The sequence below is a fragment of the Macaca nemestrina genome, chromosome 13, assembly GCF_043159975.1.
Source record: "Macaca nemestrina isolate mMacNem1 chromosome 13, mMacNem.hap1, whole genome shotgun sequence".
Lineage (NCBI taxonomy): Eukaryota > Metazoa > Chordata > Mammalia > Primates > Cercopithecidae > Macaca > Macaca nemestrina.
Window position 1 is genome coordinate 48,529,789 of NC_092137.1, and position 22,380 is coordinate 48,552,168.

The window sequence follows — 22,380 nt, forward strand, 5'->3', positions numbered from 1 at the left end:
ATACACAGCTCACCTTCTACTCAGAGCCTGCACACGCAGTGAACATGCTCAGTCAGTATCCAGGCTTCGTATACCTTTTCTTTTAGTCTACTTAACACCTTTGTGAGATAGGTATCACTACTCTAGTTTTTGAAGATATTGATAAAGAAACTCAGAGATTTAATTATCAGGATCATATTCGCAGCAAACGAGAGCCTTAGTGCTGCCACTTCTCATACATTTGACGGGTCATTTTTCTAAGTCTCAGTTTCCATATCTGTAAAGTTTCCACTTCTAAGCCTCAGTTTCAGTATCTGTAAACTTTCCATGAGTTAGATAGGGTTCTCAGATTTAGTAACACAAACCAAAACAAACAGGAAGTATATTCCAAACGGGATGTACTTATATTTAAAAAAAAAAAATCTCCAATTATATGAAATTCAGGTTTAAATGGGCACTCCTGTATTTCATGTGGCAAGGCTATGTTATTATTGTGGATATGACAATGCATGTGAAGTCCTCAGCTTCTGTAAATGCTATGCATACTAAATTTTGGTTGATCCCTAAGTCTTTTTTTCCCTACCGCAAACACACTGACTTGTTTTCACAGAACATTTCAGTCAAGCAAGAGTAACACTATTTCAAGTCACAGCAATGCTTTACCGTTCCTAAAGCGCTTTCAAAGCCTGGGCAATAGCGGAAGGCTCTTGCGGAAACCCACGTAACTTGGGGTGTCGAGGCCGGTCTAAGCAGTCGGGGCACAGTCAGCGAGGGCCGTCCTGCCCTGCGGTAACCTAGCCCCGCCCCGCGCCTCCTCGGCCACTCAGCGGCCGCGCCGCGCCGCCGCCGCACTCCTATAGGTCCTTCCTCGGACAGGCGAGGCCTTTCCATTTTCCCGCTTTCCCCTACCCTGCTCAGCCCGAAACCCACACCGGCCTACAGCGCCTCCGCCCTACTTTCCGTGTGAGCCCCGCCCTTCCGGACCCTGCATTTCACCCCCACCCCAGCCGCCGTGCCGGGCAGCCAGCCGGATCCCAGACCCGTCCCTTCGGTAGGAGGTGGGCGGGAACCAGGAGCGGTCGGCCGAGCCCCCTTCCTCGGGGTCCCGGGAGGCGGGACTGGAGGGAGAGGCGGGGCTAATCTCCTTGGCGCCGCGTTGCCATGGCAGCGGGGAAGGGGAAGGGGAAGGGGAGGGAAGGGGAAGGGGAGGGAGGGGGAGGAAGCGAGCGGGAGGGGGATGTGGTGCTGCCGGAGCCGCCACTGCAGCTGCTGCTGCCTGCTCGTGGCCGCGTCTTCCCGGAGGCGACTGCTGGAAGCTTTAGGGAGCAGCTGCGGTGCTCTGCCATATTGTGTCTTCCCTGGCCGGTCCCTTGCCTCCCGGCCGGTCGGCCGAGCTGACGGTGAGTCCCGAGCGGAGCCGTGCCTTCCTGGGTCGGCGCCGCCCGCGGTCGGCGCTCCCCGCCTCAGCCCGCGGCGCAGCTCCCGGGCGCGGAGGCAGCGCGAGCGACCCGCGCCAGGCGTGGGGCGCGTAGGCGGCTGTCCCGTGACGCGCCCGGACATTTTTGTCCCATGAGGAATTTGCGCCGGCGCGGGGGTGTCCCCGGCGCGCGTATCGGGTGGTGTGTGGGCTCCGGGGGATGTCGAACTGAGGGGAGTGTGGCTTGTGAGGAGTTAGGAGTTTTTCCTGAGAGGTAATGACCTCCCGGGAGGGGCTGTCGCGCGGCGGAAACCGCGGCGAAGGGTGTCGTCTCTCCGGGAAGGGGTGGAGGGGGTCCCGAGGACCCTCAGGGCTCGGCTTGGGACTGGAATCTGCTGTTAGGAAAGTACCCGGAGCACCTCGGAGCCTTTGCAACGCCCCCTCCTCTGGCTTGAAGTGGAGCGAGACGTGCCGGGCTCGGAGTCCTCGTCCGGCCCCAGTTGGGACTGGGTGGGCCCCGCCAAGTAGTGCCCGGGGAGGTGCCCGGGGCGGCCGGGCGTTGTGGTGGGCAGAGGCGGGTTCTGGGTGTGTGTGTAGGGGGGGCGACCCCAGCACCCTCTCGCCCCTCCACCGCCTCTTGGGGGCCTCCGAGGGTGGCTGTCTTGAGAGGGAGGTAATGTTTCAGTGCTGCAATATGGACACTTTCTGATCGCCGCCTCCTTTGGGGCCGTGGTTACCTTTGCCTTTCAGTCCTCTCTTTCCTGGCAAGGTGAGAGGTCTGCGGTGGGAGAGGCCCTTCAGCCTTCCGAGTTTGCCCCACTGCAGCAGCAGCCTGTGTGGAACCCGGCAGGACGGTGGTAGTTAGGGGAAAGCAGCCCAGGTCCATGTGTTCCGTGCTCCATCCTCCACTCCTGCTTAACTCCACCCGCTTTTGCACCTTTGCAAAATGCCTCTGTTCCCACCGCAGCTCTCGGGAGTTGGGGTGTCTGCTTCGCTGAGGAGCCAGAAGCAGCCACACTCTCGCGGTGTTCTTGCACTGGATTTCTGCTTTAAAGTCTCTTTACAGCAGTCTCTGAACTTCATTTTCTTCCTACTGGGAAAAGAGTTTTAGCGTGCAAAGAAATGACACAGACTTTCTTCCACCCCAACTCCGAGGTGAGGGGAGGAGGGCGGTTAAGTATTTCCAGGTTAGTTGAAGCTGTTTCTCATATCTTTTTTCTGATTGTGACAGCCACGTGGTCGGCTGAGTGTAATAAGAGTGCACTGGCGGCACTAGGGGCTGAGGTTTCTCTGGTAGCCAGGGGCTTTGTAACTGTGCTGTCGCTTTGCTTGTACATTTATCTTGGTGCTTTCTTAGATGGCGAAGAGGAGGAAGCTGAGCCATTAATGCCTGTACCTGTTCCATCCGAATCTTAAGACTTACCTCTGTTTCCTTGCAGGACTTCTAAGGTGTATACTGACGTTTTTTTGCCATTCTCTGCTGTTTTGATGATCCATCTTTAAAACCTCAGCATTATTAGGTACCATCATAGAGTGATGGGGAATAGTAGAATAGTGCATTATGGAGTTTGCCAACTTTGGGAAAAAATATTACTTGAATTTCAAAACCATTAATGAGAGATTCTAATGTAATCAGAAATAATTGCATTATCTGGAGGATTTCTTTTTGATAGTTTTAGAAATATCTCAGGTTTTTTTTTTCTTTTTACATAAAAATTGTGATCCAAACATACGTAAATAACATTACCAGTGAAAATACTTTTTTAGGGATGAAGTAGTGATTTGATTGGTGTATATGTATACTTTTTAAGGCTTTTTTTGAAAAAATGTGAAGTTAATATGAATGTTAACATGAACTGATTTTAAGAGAATAAAATATAGTTTTTAGACTATATAAAAGTAGAAGGTCAAAGAGTTGGAGATAAAAAATAAACTTTTGGAGAGTTTGGAAAATTTTTGAATTTAAGGACAGTCCTTGTTTACTAATGCATCGTTTCATTTTGTGAATGCTTTGATAGATTTGAATTATTTCTGTAATGTATGTTTTTATTTGAATCAGTTTTACTTGAAGAATGTTAAACCACAGGAACCATTTAAAATCTGCGCAAGAAGAACTGTATAGAGAAGTTATAGCAACATCATTTTATTGGAATTTTAATTACCCCATAACGATGGTGCTCAATCAGAGAAAATAGATAAAGATATTGAAGTGGTATCTAGGCCTCAGGGCAGAAAAGACAATACAATTGAGAAATAAGTATATGTGCTAACCACTAAGAGCAATTTTTAGTTGAGAAAGAAAAGTAAATGAGGTCATAAAATACTTAAAGACTAAGGCAGGAGGATCTCCTGAGATCAGGAGTTCAATTCCAGCCTGGACAATGTAGCCAGGCTCTCATCTCTTGAAAAAAGGATTGCTTAACTCGTGCCTGTAATCCCAGCACTTTGGGAGGCTGAGATAGGAGGATCACCTGAGGTTAGGAGTTTGAGACCAGCCTGGCCAACATGGCAAAACCCTGTCTCTACCAAAAATGCAAAAATTAGCTGGGCCTCATGGGGCATGCCTGTAGTCCCAGCTACTCGGGAAGCTGAGGCAGGAGAATCGCTTGAACCTAGGAGGTGGAGGTTTCAGTGAGCTGAGATCATGCTACTGCACTCCAGTGTGGGCAACGGAGCGAGACTCCGTCTCACACAAAAAAAGAATTTTTGAAGGGTTGAGAACAAAGATTGATGCTTTGGAAAACTAACATTTAAAGGAGCTTTTGCTTTGGTCATATGTGACTTCAAAATTCATACTACAGATACGTGCAATGCATATAGTATTGCTGGAGTGCAGTGGCGCGATCTCGGCTCACTGCAGCCTCCACCTCCCGGATTCAAGTGATTCTCCTGTCTCAGCCTCCAGAGTAGCTGGGATTACAGGCGCCCACGCCTGGCTGATTTTTGTATTTTTAGTAGATACCGAGTTTCATCATGTTGGCCAGGCTGGTCTCCAACTCCTGATCTCAGGTGTCCCCCTGCCTCAGCCTCCCAAAGTGTTGGAATTATAGGCGGGAGCCACCACGCCTGGCTTATGGTATCGTTTTATTAGTAATTTTATTTCATAAATGAGAATGCTATCCCTATCCTTTCACTAAAGATAAAGGAATCAAAAGAACGTTTATTTTTATTTGCTTCTAAGGGATTTTGATTCATATATACTTTATTTCCCTTACCCTAACTTTTCTATTTAAATAAACTTTTTATTTTAGAATAGTTTTATAGTTACAGAAAAGTTGCAAGCTAGTAGACAGAGTATACCTCACCCAGTTTCTCCTGTTCAATTTCCTACATTGCAATGGTACATTTGTCACAATTAAGGAAACAAAATTGTTACAGTAGTATTAACTAGACTACATACTTTATTCCAATTTCACTAATTTTTCCCTAATGTCTTTTTTTGTTGTTCCAGAATTTCACTTTCTGTGACTTTTCTTTGTTTTGATGACTATGACAGTTTTAAGAAGTACTTGTCAGACATTTTATAGAATATCCCTCAATTGAGATTTATCTGGTATTTTTCTGATGATTAGACTGGGATTATGAGTTTTAGGGAGGAAGATAACAGAGATGAAGTGCCAACCTCATCACATCATATCAATGATACAAACTAACAACATGATAAAACTGATGATAATTACCTTGATCACATGGTTGAGGTCTTTGTGGAGTTTCGCCCACTTTCCTGCCTCCTTCCAATCTACTCTTTTGGAAGCAAGTCGCTAAGTACGTGCCATACTCAAAAGCCTTAACCTAATTTTGATTCATGTATTTTTTAATTTCCCTCAACCTAATTTTCCTTTCTATAAACGAATATTTAAAGTTGGACAGATATTTATTTAGTATCTATTGTATGTAGTTGCTAAGAATACAGTGGTGAGCAAGAGAGACATTTCTCTTCTTCTGGAGCCTGCCTGATTTAAATATCACATAGGATATGTCTACTAGGTCCTGATTTCGTTGACAGTTTATAAACATAAAATTACTAAAGCCCTAAAAGGCTAAATAATAAAAGCTCTTGAGTAAACATTTAGAATATATGCTATTAGCATAAAGGTTAAATAGACGTACCATAAAAATAGACATCTCTTTGCTCCCAGCACAGATAATGGAAAATTACTTTGATTCTTCCCAAGTAGATATATTACTGTTAAATGACTGGGATAGTTTAATTACTATTAACTATCTTCCTATCTTAAAAATGTCTACAGGTGTTAGAAGAAAATTCTTGCCGCCTTGCTAGTATTTTTACAGGTATTGGTGCTTCTGCTACTCAAAAGCTTTTTTTTTTTTTATGAGAAGTTTTTTGAAAGGTGTGTTGGAGAAAACACATGGGGAAAACAACAGGGACCCTGGTCTCTCTATGAGAAGCCATGCTTATTTATTTATGGAAAAAGAAAATGAGGCTGAGGAAATAAAAAACATTAACCAAAGTTTTCAAAGTGATAATAAACATTTTTGGAGGGAATTTACTGTATATTTAATAGAAGAGTAGAACAGTGCTGCCATCCTAACATTAGAAATGTTTTTGGGAATGTTTTTAACCAAATAATACCAATTTTATTGGAGAATAAAATTTTATTAAAGACTTATTAAGTAAAGATTCCAGTTAATATTTTTCTGGTAAACTGGGTTAACTACAAAACACTCTTACGTTGAACTCTTAATTGAAATTCTTTCTAAAATATGTCATTAATACACTTTAAATTGTATAGCCCATTGAACAGAATTTTTATATATTTAAAATCTTTTTTTTTTTTTTGAGGCAGGGTCACACTCCCCAACCCTGATGGAGTGCAGTGGTACAATCACAGTGCACTGCAACTTCCACCTCTTAGGCTCAAGTTACCTCCTGCCTCACCTACCAAGTAGCTGGGACCACAGGGATGCTCCACCACCCCTGGCTAATTTTTTAATTTTTCTTTTTTTTTTTTTTTTGTAGAGGGGAGGTCTGACTATGTTGCCCAGGCTCTTCTCAAACTCCTGGGTTCAAGGGATCCTCCTACCTCAGCCTCCCAAAGCGCTGGGATTTTAAGCATGAGCCACCTCATCGGGCCAATATTTACATTCAAATTTTGCATTGATACTGGGTTAGTGTGGTTATTCTGAGTTTTGTATATAACTTTGGAGATAGAGAATTGTGGAAATTGACACATTTACATCCTTGTAGTTTTTTTCTTTTCCTTACAAGAGGAAATAGGAAAAAAAAGAGAAGAGATTTCTTATAATTAAGATTTTACTGATCCTTTTAACTGCACCATGCCTTTGTCCAACCCTTCCATCCTTAAAAATTCAGTTTAAATACTACCTCTTTCTATGCTGATTGAACAATGATTATTAATAATCATAGCAACAACTGCAGTCTTTATTGTGTCTGCTGTGTACTGGCATGGTTATACTAGACACATGAGTATATAATTTAATTTTTTTTTGAGATGGAGTTGTGCTCTGTTGCCCATGTTGGAGTGCAGTGAGTGGCTCCATCTCGGCTTGAACGCCTCCCGGGTTCAAGCAATTCTCCAGCCTCAACCTCCCGAGTAGCTGGGACTACAGGCATACACCACCGTGCCTGGCTAATTTTTGTATTTAGTAGAGATGAGGTTTTACCATGTTGGCCAGGCTGGTCTTGAACTCCTGACCTCAAGTGATCTGCCCACCTCAACCTCCCAAAGTGCTGGAATTACAAGTATGAACCACTACACCTGGCCATAATTTAATTATCAATAATGCTGTAAGGAGTGTCATATTCTCATAAACAGATAATGAGAAATTGTGTAAATGCAATACTGGGTATTTACCCAAATCTCTCAGACTTGAAAAAAATCATTAATCTTTGTATTACAATCTGAAGTCTTTAAAAAAATGAGTATTTGTTAGGATGAGATGCTTACATCTTGATCTGTTCCTAAGAAGGAGTAGGGAAGAATTCAAGGTAGGGAGAGAAACTAATATTTATAGAATGCTTACTCTGTGGCAGGAATGTTGGTACTTTATTGTTTTAGCAAGTTAAGTAAGTGGTATTATTCCCTGGGACTCAAGGAGGTTAGGTCATTTGTCAGAGATTGCGTAAGTATGTTGGTGGCTGGTCCGTCAATTTGACTTGAGAGCCTTTCTGTTTCACGTTTCTCTTTTTTTTTTTTTTAACTTGCCCCAAAGCAATGAAGATACCGTTTCAGTTCTCTAGTACAGCATCTACTATATTTATTCATTCATTTAAACATTTAAATGTCCACTACATGTTATGGTCTGTACTAGAGCATACAAATGAATGTATTGAGTTCTGCCAACAAGGATTTAGACTCTAGTGTAGTATTTCTTAAATGGGTGACTGAATTGGGGTGGAAAATTGTGACCAGCTTTTCTTAAAAAACAATCTAAAAAAATTTTGATACATTTTATGTGGTAAGGGTAGAAGTATTGTTTCATGAAATTGTGACCAGCTTTTATTAAAAAACAATCTAAATAAATTTTAGTACATTATATATGGTAAGGGTAAAAGTATTATTTCATGAAATTTTTGTTTTAGTTATATATGTATGTATATTGTGGGTCTCCATGAAAAAAATACATTTCTTATTGTGGGATAACATTGAAAGTTTGAGAACTACAGGTCTAGTGGCTGAGATAGAACTGTAAGCAAATAATTATACATAATTATAATAGCAAGTAAGTTCCTTTTTTATTTTGAGACGGAGTCTTGCTTTGTTGCCCATCCTGGAGTGCAGTGGCGTGATCTCGGCTCACTGCAATCTCCGCCTCTGGGGTTCAAGCAATTCTGCCTCAGCCTTGGGAGTAGCTGGGACTACAGGAATGAGCTACCACGCCTGGCTAATTTTTTCATATTTTTAGTAGAGATGGGTTTCACCATGTTGGCCAGGCTGGTCTCGAACTCCTGACCTCAGGTGATCTGCCTACCTCGGTCTCCCAAAGTGCCTGTATTACAGGTGTGAGCTGCTGTGCCTGGACTAGAGGTAGTTTTAAATTAATGTCAGCAGCAGTTTATTTTCCTAAATTCTTTTTTTTTTTTTGTAATTATAAAGTGAAACAAATGCAGAAAACCACACTAAACAAATGTGTAACTTAGTGAATTATAAGGCTAGCACCTGTGTAACCCTGTCCTTTAAAAGGTAACCACTGTCCTGGTTTTTCTGAAAATGAATTACGTTTTTGGTTTTATTATTCAAGTATGTATCCCTAGATGCTATAGTTAAGCCTGCTTTCTTGCTCATGTTCACACTCATGCAGATTCTTGCACTCCCCCCTCCTTTTTTTATTTTTTATTAAGCTTTCTTTCTTTACACCTTCTGTTTCTCTAAGATTTTATCCAATACATTTTTTCTCGTAATCCTTTAAGTCTTCGTTTCTGAAATGATTTTTTCTCTTTTATTTTAAATTCTTTCTTGAGCACCTCATTTCTTCTGAGCTTTTCTAATTCTGATATATTTGATATATATATAATACTATGTATATCTGATATATGTATTTCTCATATAATTTTTTTTAAGTTTGCTTTGAAATAGGAGTTCATTTTTATCTCTTCTATGAGTATCTCTTTCAGACTTGCTTTTATTGTTTATAGAGATGTTATTTTATTCTCTGTTTTTTTTTAGTTGTAACTTTGGGATTCAATCTCTTGAAAGTATGAATGCTTTCATTTATACTGTGCTAGGAATAAGATGCATGTAAGTAAATAATTGCATTATGAGACATATTCTTCTAAACATACATTAAAGGGTATTATGAGAACACAGAGTAGGAACTTACTTTCCCCAAAGTGTAGGGATTGGATGAGGTGGACTTTAGTCATAATGGAGGTTTATTATTGGTATATCAATATTTTAAAAATATTCTGTTTTTTTCTTTTTTATAATTGATATATTTTTCAGGGTACATGTGATATTTTGGTACAACATATAATGATCAAATTAAGGTAATTAGAATTCTCTGTTACCGGAAACATCATGGTAGTTCTGATTTTAGTTTTTGAGGAACCTCTATACGGTTTTTTGTAATGGCTGTATTACTTCACATTCCCAACAGTATATGCTCATTCCCCCTTTCTCCACATCCTTGCCAGCTTTGTTATTTTTTGTCTTTTTGATAAATAGCTTTTCTGACTGGTGGAAGATGGTATCTCATAGTAGTTTTAATTTGCATTTCTCTGATGATTAGTGATGTTGAGCATGTTTTTCATGTTTGTTGACTGCTTTATGTCTTGAAAAGTAACTGATCATGCCCTTTGCCCGCTTTTTGATAAAGTTGTGTTTTTCTTGTTGAGTGTCTTGTAAGTTCTGGATATTAGTCCTTTGTCACATGTATAGTTTGCTAATATTTTCTCCCATTCTGTGGGTTGTCTCTTTATTGATTATTTCTTTTGCTGTGCAGAAGCTTTTTAGCAGATTAAGTCTCATTTGTCTGTTTTTGGTTTTGTTGCAGTTGCTTTTGAGTTCTTAGTCATAAATTCTTTGTTTAGGCCAATGTTCAGAAGAGTTTTTCCTAGGTTTGCTTCTAGGATTTTTATAGTATAGTTTGAGGTCTTACATTTAAGTCTTTTCTATAGCTAATTTTTCTGTGTGGTGAGAGATGGGTCCAGTTTCATTCTTTTGCATATGGCTATCAAATTTAGTAGTGCTTTTTATACAAATTAATTTACTGTTGACTTCCTTCAATTACTGCTTTGAAATACTGTTCAGATGGAATTAAAATCATATTTTAAAAGTTTTCTTTTGCTATACTATTGTCAGATATCATCAACTATCTCTTAAGTAGAGACCTGAAATTTAGAAAGTGAAAAGATCACAAAATAGAACGGAAAACATAGTATAATGTATAGTATTCTGTATGTGAATGATAAATTGCTCAGTAATTTTTTATTTATTTATTTATTTTTGCGACAGAGTTTCACTCTGTCAGCCAGGCTGGAGTACAGTGGCACGGTCTTGCTTACTGCAACCTCCTCCTCCTGGGTTCAAGCGAGTCTCCTGCCTCAGCCTCCCAAGTAGCTGGGATTACAGGCACCCACCACCTTGCCCGGCTAATTTTTGTATTTTTAGTAGAGACGGGTTTTGCCATTTTGGCCAGGTCTTGAACTCCTGACCTCAAGCGATTTGCCTGCCTTGGCCTCCCAAAGTGCCTGGATCAGTAAATATTTGAATGAATATCATATTTCATCCTTCAATTTTTTTTTTGTTTCATGTAGTTTGATTAAAATGGCTTCTTTGATTAGTTAAAACAAAACTTAATGATGTGGTATGGTTTGGGTATAATTTTCCCTTTCTATTCAAATTGGCAGCAAGTTAGAGCCAGGTTGTGCTTGCTTTTGAAGTACTCTGTTTAGGGATATTGAGTCCATTGTTTTCTATTTTCTTTCTTTGGTTAACAATACTTTTGACTTGGTGTGTATTAAGTATCTTATAAAATAACTTTAGTGTTTATGAAGTGATCTCATGTCTATTGTTTCTTTTGCTCTCTTAACATAAATAATTACAGTAAAAAGAAGAAATGTAAATGCAGTTGGAACACGGAGAGATTTAAAGACTCTTAACAGAAAAAAGCTGGGGGTGGGAATTATGTGGAGGAGTTGTTACTAGGCCTTAAATATTAGGGTTTGACTGAATGATGATAGGGAAGGTAGACAATCCAGTTGTTAGAATATGAAAAGCAAGCATGTAGAGAAATGTATTTGAACAGGATTAGTATAGTTTGGACTGACTTCTAATACAGAAGCATTAGCTTGAGGATGTAGATACTGAATCATATATTGATTTTTGCTTGTTTGTTTGTTTTTGGTCTTTGGTACTTATAAAGCAATCTAGGCAGGATGTCAGGCTAGTGTAGTAGTGAATAGTGTGAACTCTAGAGCCGTACTTCCAGTTTGGAGCACACTGTTTAACCTTTCTCTGTATGTGTTTCTGCATATAAAATAGACACTAATAATGGCAACTACTTGATAGGGTTGTTATGAGTAAGATTAAAAGAGTTAATACTAGTAAAGTATTTACAACAATACCTGTTACCAATAAGCATTCAATGAGTTTTTTTTAATTTATGAAAGTGCTAGCTCTTTCATTCTCTGTGTGTGTGTATTTGTAATGTACACATACATCTGTAAATATGTATGGAATATAACGTGAGTGTATGTGGAATAGATACAGAGGGGAAATGTAGATCTCACGTGTATGTATCTATAGGAAATCTAGTAATATTTGAATTTCAGTTTTGATTAGAATTTATATTATTATTATAAAGTCTAACATCTCATTTTACAGATGACAAAATTACGTACTAGCAGAACTAGAGCCAAGATTTGCCAGACAACAAATATTTGAGCAATAAACAAAACAGACAACTAGCTCTGCCCTTATCAAGCTTTCAGTTAGTCAAGAAAGATATGTATTAAACCATCTCAGGTGTGGCAATTGTTATCAAAAAGAGCACTGTGGGAGAGTAGAACTGGGGCTCCTCCATACTCTGGGATTTTAGAGAATTCTTCCCCCAAGATTTCTTTTTTTTTGAGACGGAGTCTTCCTCTGTCACCCATGCTGGAGTGCAGTGGCGCGATTTTGGCTCACTGCAACCTGTGTCTCCCAGGTTCAGATGATTCTCATGCCTCAGCCTCCCAACTAGCTGGGATTAGAGGCACACACCACCATGCCCAGCTAATATTTGTATTTTTAGTATAGATGGGGTTTTTGCCATATTGGCCAGGCCAGTCTCAAACTTCTGGCCTCAAATGATCTGCCTGCCTTGGCTTCCCAGATTGCTGGGATTACAGACATGAGCCACCGTGCCCGGCCTTCTTCTCCCAAGATTTCCAAGCTGAGGTGCGAGTAATAAATAGCAGTTAGCCAGGGTTAGGTGGAATGAAGAGTGTTCCAGGCAGGAGTAGGATGTGTATAGGCTCTGAGAGAGGAGAAAGCATGGTCTATTCAGATATATGAAATGAAAAGAACAAGGAAAAGGGTGGCAAAAAATGTGTCCTGAAAGGTTAGAGCATGGCTAAAATACGCAGGGTCTTGTATACAAGGTTAAGGATTTTGACCTAAGGGTCCCCATGATGGATTAAGCAGGAAAGGGACATTGCTAGATTTGCATTCTGCAGTATTACATTAGCTATATTACAGATAACAAATTAAGAGAGAGTCTGGCATAAGTGTAGGGAGACTTAATTTAGGAAGATACTGTAGGAGCTACTGTGTGTGGTTGTGCAGAACACACCATAGGGGTTTCCATTCTTGTATACTGGTTGAGCATCACTAAAGCAAAAACCCAAAATCTGAAATGCTCCAAAATCTGAAGTTTTTTGAGTGCCAACATGATGCCACAAGTGGAAGATTCCATCCCTGACCTAATGTGATGGTTTGTAGTCAAAATGCAGGTGCATGGTTTATTCAAACCAACACATGGTTTATTCAGCATCTCTAAGGGAAAAATAAAATTACCTTCAGGCTGTTTGCATAAGATATATATGAAACAAATGAATATTATGTTTGGACTTAGGTCTCATCCGTAAAGTATCTCATCATATATATACAAATAAATATTCCAAAGTCCCCAAAAATCCCAAATCCAAAGCATTCTGGTCTCAAGAATTTCTGATAAGGAGTGAGTATTCAACCTATACTACCTTTGCAGTGGTCTGGATGAAAGATAATGTTGACCTAGGGTATAGTTGTGACAGTGAAAATGGAGAAAAGTGGACAGATTTGAGAGATACTTCAGATTTAATGACTCCAAAAGTTATCTCCAGACCAGACCTCTTTCCTGAACTTTAGATCGTGTATATCCCAAATGCCTGTCCTACTTGGATATCTCACAAACATCTCAAACTCAACAGGTTTTTAAAAAAAAAAAAAAAAAAGCAAAACAAAATACTGCAAACATTAATCTGTCTCCAAAAAGAAAAAAAAAATAGTCATTTTCTTTTCCAGTATTTATAGTAGCAAATAGAACTAACATCCACTCACTTGCTAACCATGTCTGCTAGTAGTGACCACTAGACTACTTAGCTATATGTAGCTGCAGTTGATAATGGCTTTTTAGAATTTAGGTTATATTCCATGTAAGTTTATTTAGAAACATTTATTTTAGAAAGTATTACTTTCTAAAATGATCTAGATATAGTCTTTTTTTTTTTTTTTTGAGACGGAGTTTCACTCTTGTTGCCCAGGCTAGAGTGCAATGGCGCGATCTTGGCTCACCGCAAACTCTGCCTGCTGGATTCAAGCAATTCTCCTGCCTCAGCCTCCCAAGTAGCTGGGATTACAGGCATGCGCCACCACACCTAATTTTGTATTTTTAGTAGAGACGTGGTTTCTCATGTTGGTCAGGCTGGTCTCAAACTCCCCACCTCAGGTGATCCACCTGCCTTGGCCTCCCGAAGTGCTGTGCTGGTATTACAGGTGTGAGCCACCGTGCCCAGCTGGAGATAGTCTTTAATAACATGAATATCTTTAATAATTTTTTAGCATAAATATATTTTTAAGTCAGGGTACGTATGAGGTTAATGTAACCCTATTTAAAATCAACTTAATTTTGTGTTAATTATATTTTTGCTTTTAGAATTACATATAAAATCAATATATTAAACCAATCAGTATAGAGTCCTAAGTTTTACTCTTGCTTTCCAAATTTGACATTAGGGCTGTTAGTAAGATATTGTCTGCATTTATTAGATTTATTTCTGATCACGAATATACTTTTAAAAGATGCTTCTTTTCAGTGGAGCAATTCAATTGGCTATAGATGATTTACTGCATGACTATGACATATATTCAAGGCATTGAAATATTATACATAAACAAATTTTGATGACAAGACTGCTTGTTTGTATTCAAATGCCAATCAAATTTGTCCTTTAGGACATTAGATCTGTTGACTTGTTAGGTTTCTATAACTTTGTTCCTTTCAGTGTTGTTTTTCAAGTCAATATAGTCATCCCTTGATATCATGGGGGATTGATTCTGGGACCTCCTGAAGATAGCAAAATCCACAGATGCTCAAGTTTCTTGTATTACTTGGTGTAGTATTTGCATATAACCTACCCACTTCCTTCCATATACTGTACTTTAAGTCTCTGGATTACTTATAATACCTAATACAATGTAAATCCTACATAAATAGTTGTTATACTGTATTGTTTAGGGAATAATGACAAGAAAAAAAAGTCTATATCTGTTCGTTACAGATACAACCAACCTTTTTTTCCCCCCAAATATTTCTGATGTGCAGTTGGTTGAATCCATGGATACAGAACCCACTGATGGAGAGGGCTGACTGTACAAGTCTGTCAAAAAACCAAAGTGCTGGTTGGCTAATAATTGGTCACTGTATGACTTATAGTACAGGTGATATTACTTCTGATTCTAGATGGTAAGTATATTTTTATCCTTATATTTTTGTTCTTTGATTTCTGTGCTGTCATTTTTTTTCTGCTTTTAACTTAGTTGTGTTTAGATGTGGCATTGATAGCAATCCTGAAGTTTAAGTAGATGGGTTTTCTAAGTCAGATTTACTCTAAGAGCTAGTAGTGGTTCTTTTTTGTCATATTTAGTAACGTGTAGGGTATGTAAGTGCTATGTTTGAGATAATAGAAGTTTATGAATTATTTAGTCACCAATTTTTTTAACATTTATTAAAAATAACCATTTTTCTTAAAACAGTTTTCACTCAATTTAGATCTTTTGTGGTACTGCTTTTTGAAATCGGTGTTTCTGTGAAAGGGAGGAGGATTATGTGCTAGGGACTCATTTTAATGTATTTGGTCTTTATGCAGAAAATATCAGGTTTGTAGGTTATTGGTTCATTTTAACTTCCCCAAGAAAGGGACGAATGACTACACTTTTCTTTTTGAGACAAATACTGCAACATTGTGTAGAGAAAGTCTATATACTATGTACAATTGACAGAAAATTATTAATATTTAAATAGAAGTGGCATCTAAACACATGGTTTACAAATTGAATCTGGGCAAGTTAGTATAGGAGAAAAGTGAATTCAGTGGAAGTTTGCCACACATATTTTTTTTTATTTTGTTTTAGTTTTAAGGGTATCTGCTTTTAGTATGAGTTGGAGAAAGGTTTCCCCCCACTCACTTTTATTTCATTTTTTACTCTCATTTGAGAAGCAATTTCTCCACGAGACAGATCTTTGACCCTTTTGTATTCTGCACTCCCATCCCCCTTGACTAGAAAATGCAGCTGCACACATTTTTTGTTTAGAGACAATGGATCACATGCTGTGTCACCTAAATCTATGACCAAGAGGCAGTTTTATCCCTAAGAGACCATAATGCTTCAGTTCTCCTGGATGCATGACATCATGTAGCATTATAATCAAATATACATCTTTTTGCAGTACATTTGGGATTTGATTTTACCCTGTAATCTCAGTATTGGATTTTATGGGGATAGACATTATTTATAATGGAGAATCTTAATCAAAACAAAAATGTATTGTTAAATCAGTAGGAAAGGTTGTGAGTTCCTTCCTTTTATATGCCTTTTTTTTTTCTTACATGAGGTTTACCAATGTTTTTAGATATTCTGAGATTATGGAATATCTTTAAAGCTGTAGTGGCTGTTAAGTTTATTACACAGTGCATTGCAGATAATGTGCGTTCAGTAAATGCTAGACTTTATTTTTGCTACTGACTCGACAAATTAACAGGAAGAAAATTGTTTTCCTTTTTTGAGTGAGAACCAACCTTAATTACAAGGAAAAAAAATAAAAAATTGTTTTCCTTTTTAAAAATGAGGAAATCTTCAGATTTAGAAAATATTAGTATCTATAAACTGCTAAAATATATTATGTCAAGTTTATTGTAATCTGATTATACTTTTGAATAAATCTGGGAAATACAATGCTGTGGCTTCCAGGCTTGAGAAATGGTACCTTGTTATAATTAATAAATATGGTTCATTCCTAAGAATATTGGAGGTGAGGAAAGGAGAGGAAAATTGAATGGAAATTTATTTGATTATATATTAAATCTTAGTGGCAAAGCTTAAATAAATTGCAGTGAAGAATTGAACTAATTGCTAGGCAGTTTCCATAAAATTGACAAACATTTGGATTTCTGGGCTTTGCCATAGCTCTGTAGTAGACATTTCTTTTTCTGTGAAAAACATTGTTTAGTGATCTGAATTCAGTGAATGACTATCTCTTTCCCTTTAGTAGGGTTATCTTAGCCTAAGTCAATTTGTTTTTTTAATATTGGTTACTTGAGAGTGATTGGATAAGAAAGCCACAAATCTGAGATGATGCCTGCTTTCTGGTTGCTCTTTTGACATTTGTGAAATTGATTTATATGCTGATGACATGCAGTTAAAGTTTCCAAATATCTTAAGACCACCTAAAAAGAATTAGAGATTGTAAACTTTTAAATTAAGTGTAACCAAAAAATCCTATTTTTATATGCTTCAGGATTCACATGTTTAAGTATTTAATGGGACTGATTTTAAGTAAGAAGCTGGAGTAGTAGGGTCAAAATGGTGAGAAACAATTTTGTCTGTAGGCTAGATACAGCCATATAGTTTGAGGTTAATTATTTCTTGCTTAAAGCCTGGGACTGACTACAGTCTTCCTCAGGCCTCTTGGTACAGTTTATTCAAGTGTTGGTTTCAACTTCTTTCCAGTTCTAGTAGAAATAACAGATGGCATGGTTCTTTTTCACTCCATGTAGTAAAGCTTATTAGAAACAGCACAACTGATGTTCTTCATTACCCAAAGAGGTAATAAGGAAAGATATTCAGTGACTGGCCCAAGGGTACAAGGAAACACTAAATTTGCCTAAGTTTGCTTTGGGCTATCAAGAATTGACTATCGTATTTTGTTTTGATCTGAGTCTTTTCTCAGTGCTATATTTTATTTCCCAGTAAGAATTGTTAGACAATATAATGGATGAAATATACATTTTAAAAAATTAAACAATTATTTAGAAACAACATAGATTTAGGACCCTAAGAACTATAGTATACGTAAGATAGAAACTTAAATAAAATTGAAAATGTGGCATGAAGAGATTCAATAATAAACCTTTAAAAGCACTTTTTAAAGGTATTGAACCCATAATTAATCGAACCGAGTTAATTGCAGCTATGCTTTATTTGCTGTGGACCTATGTAAGTTATTAAAGAGTACACTAAAAATCATTTATGTTGGCCAGGCACAGTGTTTCACACCTGTAATCCTTACAATTAGGGAGGAGCCAAGGCAGGAGGATCCTTGAGCACAGGAGTTTGAGACCAGCCTGAGCAACATAGGGAGACCCTGCCTCTACAGAAATAAGAATATTAGCTGAGTGTGGTGACACACGCCTATTGTCCCAGCTACTCAGGGAGCTGAGGTGGGAGGATCACTTGAGCCCAAGAGCTTGAGGTTGCAGTGAGCTATGATCATGCCACCGCACTCCAGCCTGGGTGACAGAACCAGAAGAAAACCCAGAACCTTTATGTTCATGAGAATTTCTTAACTGAGCTGGATTTTTTTTGGTCATTAAATAAATTTTATATTCGTATACCTGTATTTTTAATGTACTGTAGTTGCTAGGCTGGAATTAACCATGTTATTTATATATTTTTCTTAGATCTGCCTCATTTGTTAAAAGTATTATCTCAAAAATGGATAGAAAATTATTATTTTGTGTATTTTAACTTAAGAATTCTGAAACAGAATAGTACATTCTAAATTAGTTGGATACAAATGAATGTAACTAGGAGATATTTATATTCTTGTCCAGTTTTGATGATGCCATTACATTTGTTGCTGTGTCTTTTCTTTTTATTATTGAGAATGGCATTAATAGTGAAAACTCATGATTATTTCAGAGGTAGTATAGTTATTTTTATTGTTCATAAATTCTTTTGTGTGTGTGTGAGAATGTTGGCATCAGACAAAGCTGTTAATAAAGTAATTTAGACCTTTCTTGGCCATTAATAACAAAATATTAAAAGTTTATGTATTTTAAGTTCTTTTGGATTATTTAAACTACAAGGATTAGAAGAAGGGTTCTATCATGTTGCATGATTGGCAAAATATCTGCAAGCAAAGTGCATGGAGACAAATATAATAAGGAAGTGAAAGTGGAATAATAAAGAAAATTATGAAACACATATTGTGGCACTCTTCCAAGAAGTCCTGATCTCATTTGGCCACCTCGTCAGTGGATATCATTGGTCGGTGAGGGAGATCTATCCTTAACACTAGACAAATATTTTTTTAATTTCAAAACTTCAAAATATAAATCCTTGTTACTGATTTTGTACCCTAAGTTTTATATTTGGAGGTTATAATATTTATACATCTACTTTAGGAAGAAAGCTAATAATTTTAAAATTTATAGTAGTAATAACCATCATTACTATCTCTGCAGCTAGTATTCATTGTATACTTACTCTGTACCTCTGTTCTAAGTGCTTTATTTTTGTTGTTTAATTTGTACTAAGAATCTTATGAAAGTAAGTAGTAGTATAATTCTAAATTGATAAGTCTCATAGCTTAGTGAAAGGCAGGGCTGGGATTTGAACCCAAGCAGTATTTCTTCACAGCTCATGCTGATAATCCCTTGCTTCACTGTCTCCAGATGTAATTAATACCAAGATAAATGATTTAGATTTTACTTTTCGAATTTTTAAATTAATGGAGTTCCTTATCCTTCACAATTTCAACTTCAAATGTATTGCCTCCTCAAGTTTCTGCCCAATATCTCCTAGTATTATGTATGTTAATTTCTTTCTAAAGGAAGAAGACTTTCATTTTATAAATTATGTAATATTTACCATAGACTCTAACTATGACAACAGAGCCATGCATGTAGTAGATGCAAGAAGTTTCTGATTTGAAGTCTCTTAGAAAAGAACCAGAAGAGGTTCTTCTGAATAGTATATCTCTTATACATCTCTTTCTGTACCTTTTATCTACATTGCTAGATGCAGAGATACTATAATCATGGTCCAATATAGCTAATACTTTATCTTTAGCATTTAAAATTCCTATATACATTTTATATAGATTTAAATTTCTATATTTAAAATTCCTATGTACATTTAGGTACTTCTGACATTATAGTAATTCATAATACATTTCCTTACCAGGAGGTTACTTACTCTGTATCCTCAACTGTTAAACCACAGATAGACAAAAAAGAGACTTATAAGTATTTGTGGGGGTGGGGGAATCAGAAAGTTTATGCATTAAATTCATGTCCCTTAAGGTGAGCTCTTTACCATTATTAAGATTTTATTCAGATCTGTGGTGGTATGTGAAATTCTAATGAGTTTTACCTGGCTTTCCATTCTGTAACAGGTAATAAATCGGTAAGTCCATTTCCATGATTTAGAAATCCAAAATCCTCCGGAAACCAAAAGTTTTCTTAACCCTTATAGTGGTAAAACATGATCTGAGTGGATATAAGGGTATTGGTGGTCTTTACCCCCTTCTTAGTGTGAATATACATTTTGCCACAGAAATATTAACATATTTATTTTGGGGTATTGCCTTAGACTTCACTAGGATGTGAGAGAAATATATGTATATATATAGATACCGTATTACCTTTCTGAAATCCAAAATAGTTCTGAATTTTGAAATATATTTGGCCCTAAGGTTTTTAGATAAGGAATTGCAGACCTGTATAATCAGGTACATTGACTACATACAGTACCATTGAGGACTAAGATATGGAAGTAAGGTTTGTTTGGTAACTTAAATATAGCAATGTGAGACCTTTCAGTATGGAGCAGTGCCTCTCTCAAATAATATGGATCTCTTTTAAAGAAAAAAAAAATCTCATTTTGAGAATCTGCAACTTTAGTTCTTAGAGCAGTTTTCTTTAAAAATATCTCTCACTTTTCTCTTTGAAAATGGCAAAATACATTTTTTATTATTGAAATGAAAGCACAAAATGAAAATTTGCAACACTTGTGACCTGTAGAATGTATCCATTAATCATTTACCTCCAGGGATATGTACTTTACCTACTTCCGATTGGGATTCGTTGTCATAATGAGCAACTCTTGCTAGAAGTATGTCAAACTTCTCAAGTGTGCTGAGGCAGAAAGGAAAACATAAGAAATTATGTGCTAAAATAAAGGATAATGTACTTTAGTGACACTGTCATCAGAAATTAATGTAAATATCTGTTTCCAGCAGCATGGTGAACCATGTACCTGGATCAAGGTACCAAGTACCTTCAGCTTTCTGCTGAAAACAACCTAAAATGCTGGATAAAATAAAATCTTAAATGCATCAGTGCTCTGGCGCAAAGGGGAGAGTACTTAGGGCAAGCTGAGTTCTGAACCTGGCTATTGCCTTGAGGATATTTGCCATACAGGTGAGCTTCTCTGTTCTTGGCTTTGTGGGGCTCAGGGATCAGGAAGCAAAGCCTAGACCCAATCAGGGTGGAGCATTTAGCAGGAAATAGTCTTCCTCATTAATTTGGAGCCCCATTGTACTGCACTTTTGTAAGAGTGATATAGAAATTCTTTCCCTTTATGCCCCCAGGGTTTCTACAGGTAAATTTTTTTCTTGAATATTGCTGTAAATCGAAAAAATGTCACTGAAAATGTGCTACCACAAACCAGTTCTCACACTAGTTGCAGCATGAATTCACACTAAACCTTAAGAATTTAAAATGATCCTGGGCTGTTACTACTCCCAAGGGCCTGATAAAACCTAACGTGTAATCATCATTATCAAAGAATTCCCTTTGGTAAAGTTCTAATGAAAATAAGTGGCTTATAATAAAAACTGCAGACCATCCAAGAAAAAAGGCACAATATAAGAGAATCATTTGAGTCAGATCTGCAAATAGTTCACATTTTGGAATTATCAGATGGAAAATAGAAAATAAATACATTTAATATGTTCAGTAAGAGGCTTAAAAACAAAAAGAGCAAACATGTTGAAACAGAAACAGAAGTTCTGGAAATGAAAATAGTAATTGAAATTAAAATTCAGTGAATAGGTATAAAAGCAAATATATTGAAAAGTTAGCATAATGAAAGGTAAATCTTAGGAAATTTAGAGCACAATATAGACAAGAAATTGGAAAATACAAAGAGGTTAATAAAGGGAACATTTTTAAGAGAAAAGACATTGCTTCCAAAGGATTATCAGGCTTCGATAACAGTAATGGAAATAGTAATGGACTATGAAATGATATGTGAGACAAAATAACAGTGTAGAATTCTATAGCAAAAACATCTTTCAAGATCATGGACAAAATAAAGACATTTCATACAAACAAAATGTGAAAGTTCACTGACAGACTATTTTTTAAGCAGAAGTGAATGATCATAGGTAGAAAATCTGAGATTTAAGAAGAAACGATGAAAGAGAGTGACAATTATATGGGTGAATAAAAATGGACTGCATAAATAGTAATAGCATCTTATGAAGTTAAGAAAAAGCTGTATTGGGTGGGCGCGGTGGCTCACGCCTATAATCCCAGCACTTTGGGAGGCCGAGGCGGGTGGATCACGAGGTCAGGAGATCGAGACCATCCTGGCAAACACGGTGAAACCCCGTCTCTACTAAAAATACAAAAAAATTAGCTGGGCATCGTGGCAGGTGCCTGCGGTCCCAGCTCCTCAGGAGGCTGAGACAGGAGAATGGCATGAACCTGGTGGGGGGCAGAGCTTGCAGTGAGCGAACATCGTGCCACTGCGCTCCAGCCTGGGCAACAGAGCAAGACTCCGTCTCGAAAAAGAAAAAGCTATATTATATTATAAACAAGGAGAAGGTGATTGGCGCTATCACGTAAAGATCTTTTTATTGTTGCTGGGCACAGTGGCTCACGCCTGTGATCCCAGCACTTTGGGAGGCCGAGGTGGGCAGATCACTTGAGGTCAGGAGTTCGAGACCAGCCTGGCCAACATGGTGAAATCCAGTCTCTACCAAAAATATTTTTGAAAAAAAGCCGGATGTGGTGGTGCACGCCTGTAGTA

At 37.8% G+C, this 22,380-nt stretch overlaps 1 protein-coding gene across 8 annotated transcripts in view; it reads left to right on the forward strand.

Moving 5' to 3' along the window:
- Positions 1-826: 826 nt before the first annotated feature.
- Positions 827-22,380, forward strand: part of LOC105464996 (forkhead box N2) — a 65,260-nt gene continuing 43,706 nt past the window's right edge. Inside the window, exons 1-3 of one of the 8 annotated variants that reach the window (XM_024787752.2) lie at positions 1,209-1,670; positions 14,666-14,806; positions 20,582-20,765. The gene's annotated coding sequence lies outside the window, so the exon portion shown is untranslated. Of the gene's footprint in view, positions 1,031-1,207; positions 2,584-14,665; positions 14,807-20,581; positions 20,766-22,380 lie in introns of those variants that run through there. The other 7 variants (XM_071076669.1, XM_071076667.1, XM_071076668.1 and 4 more) reach the window with 7 other exon arrangements.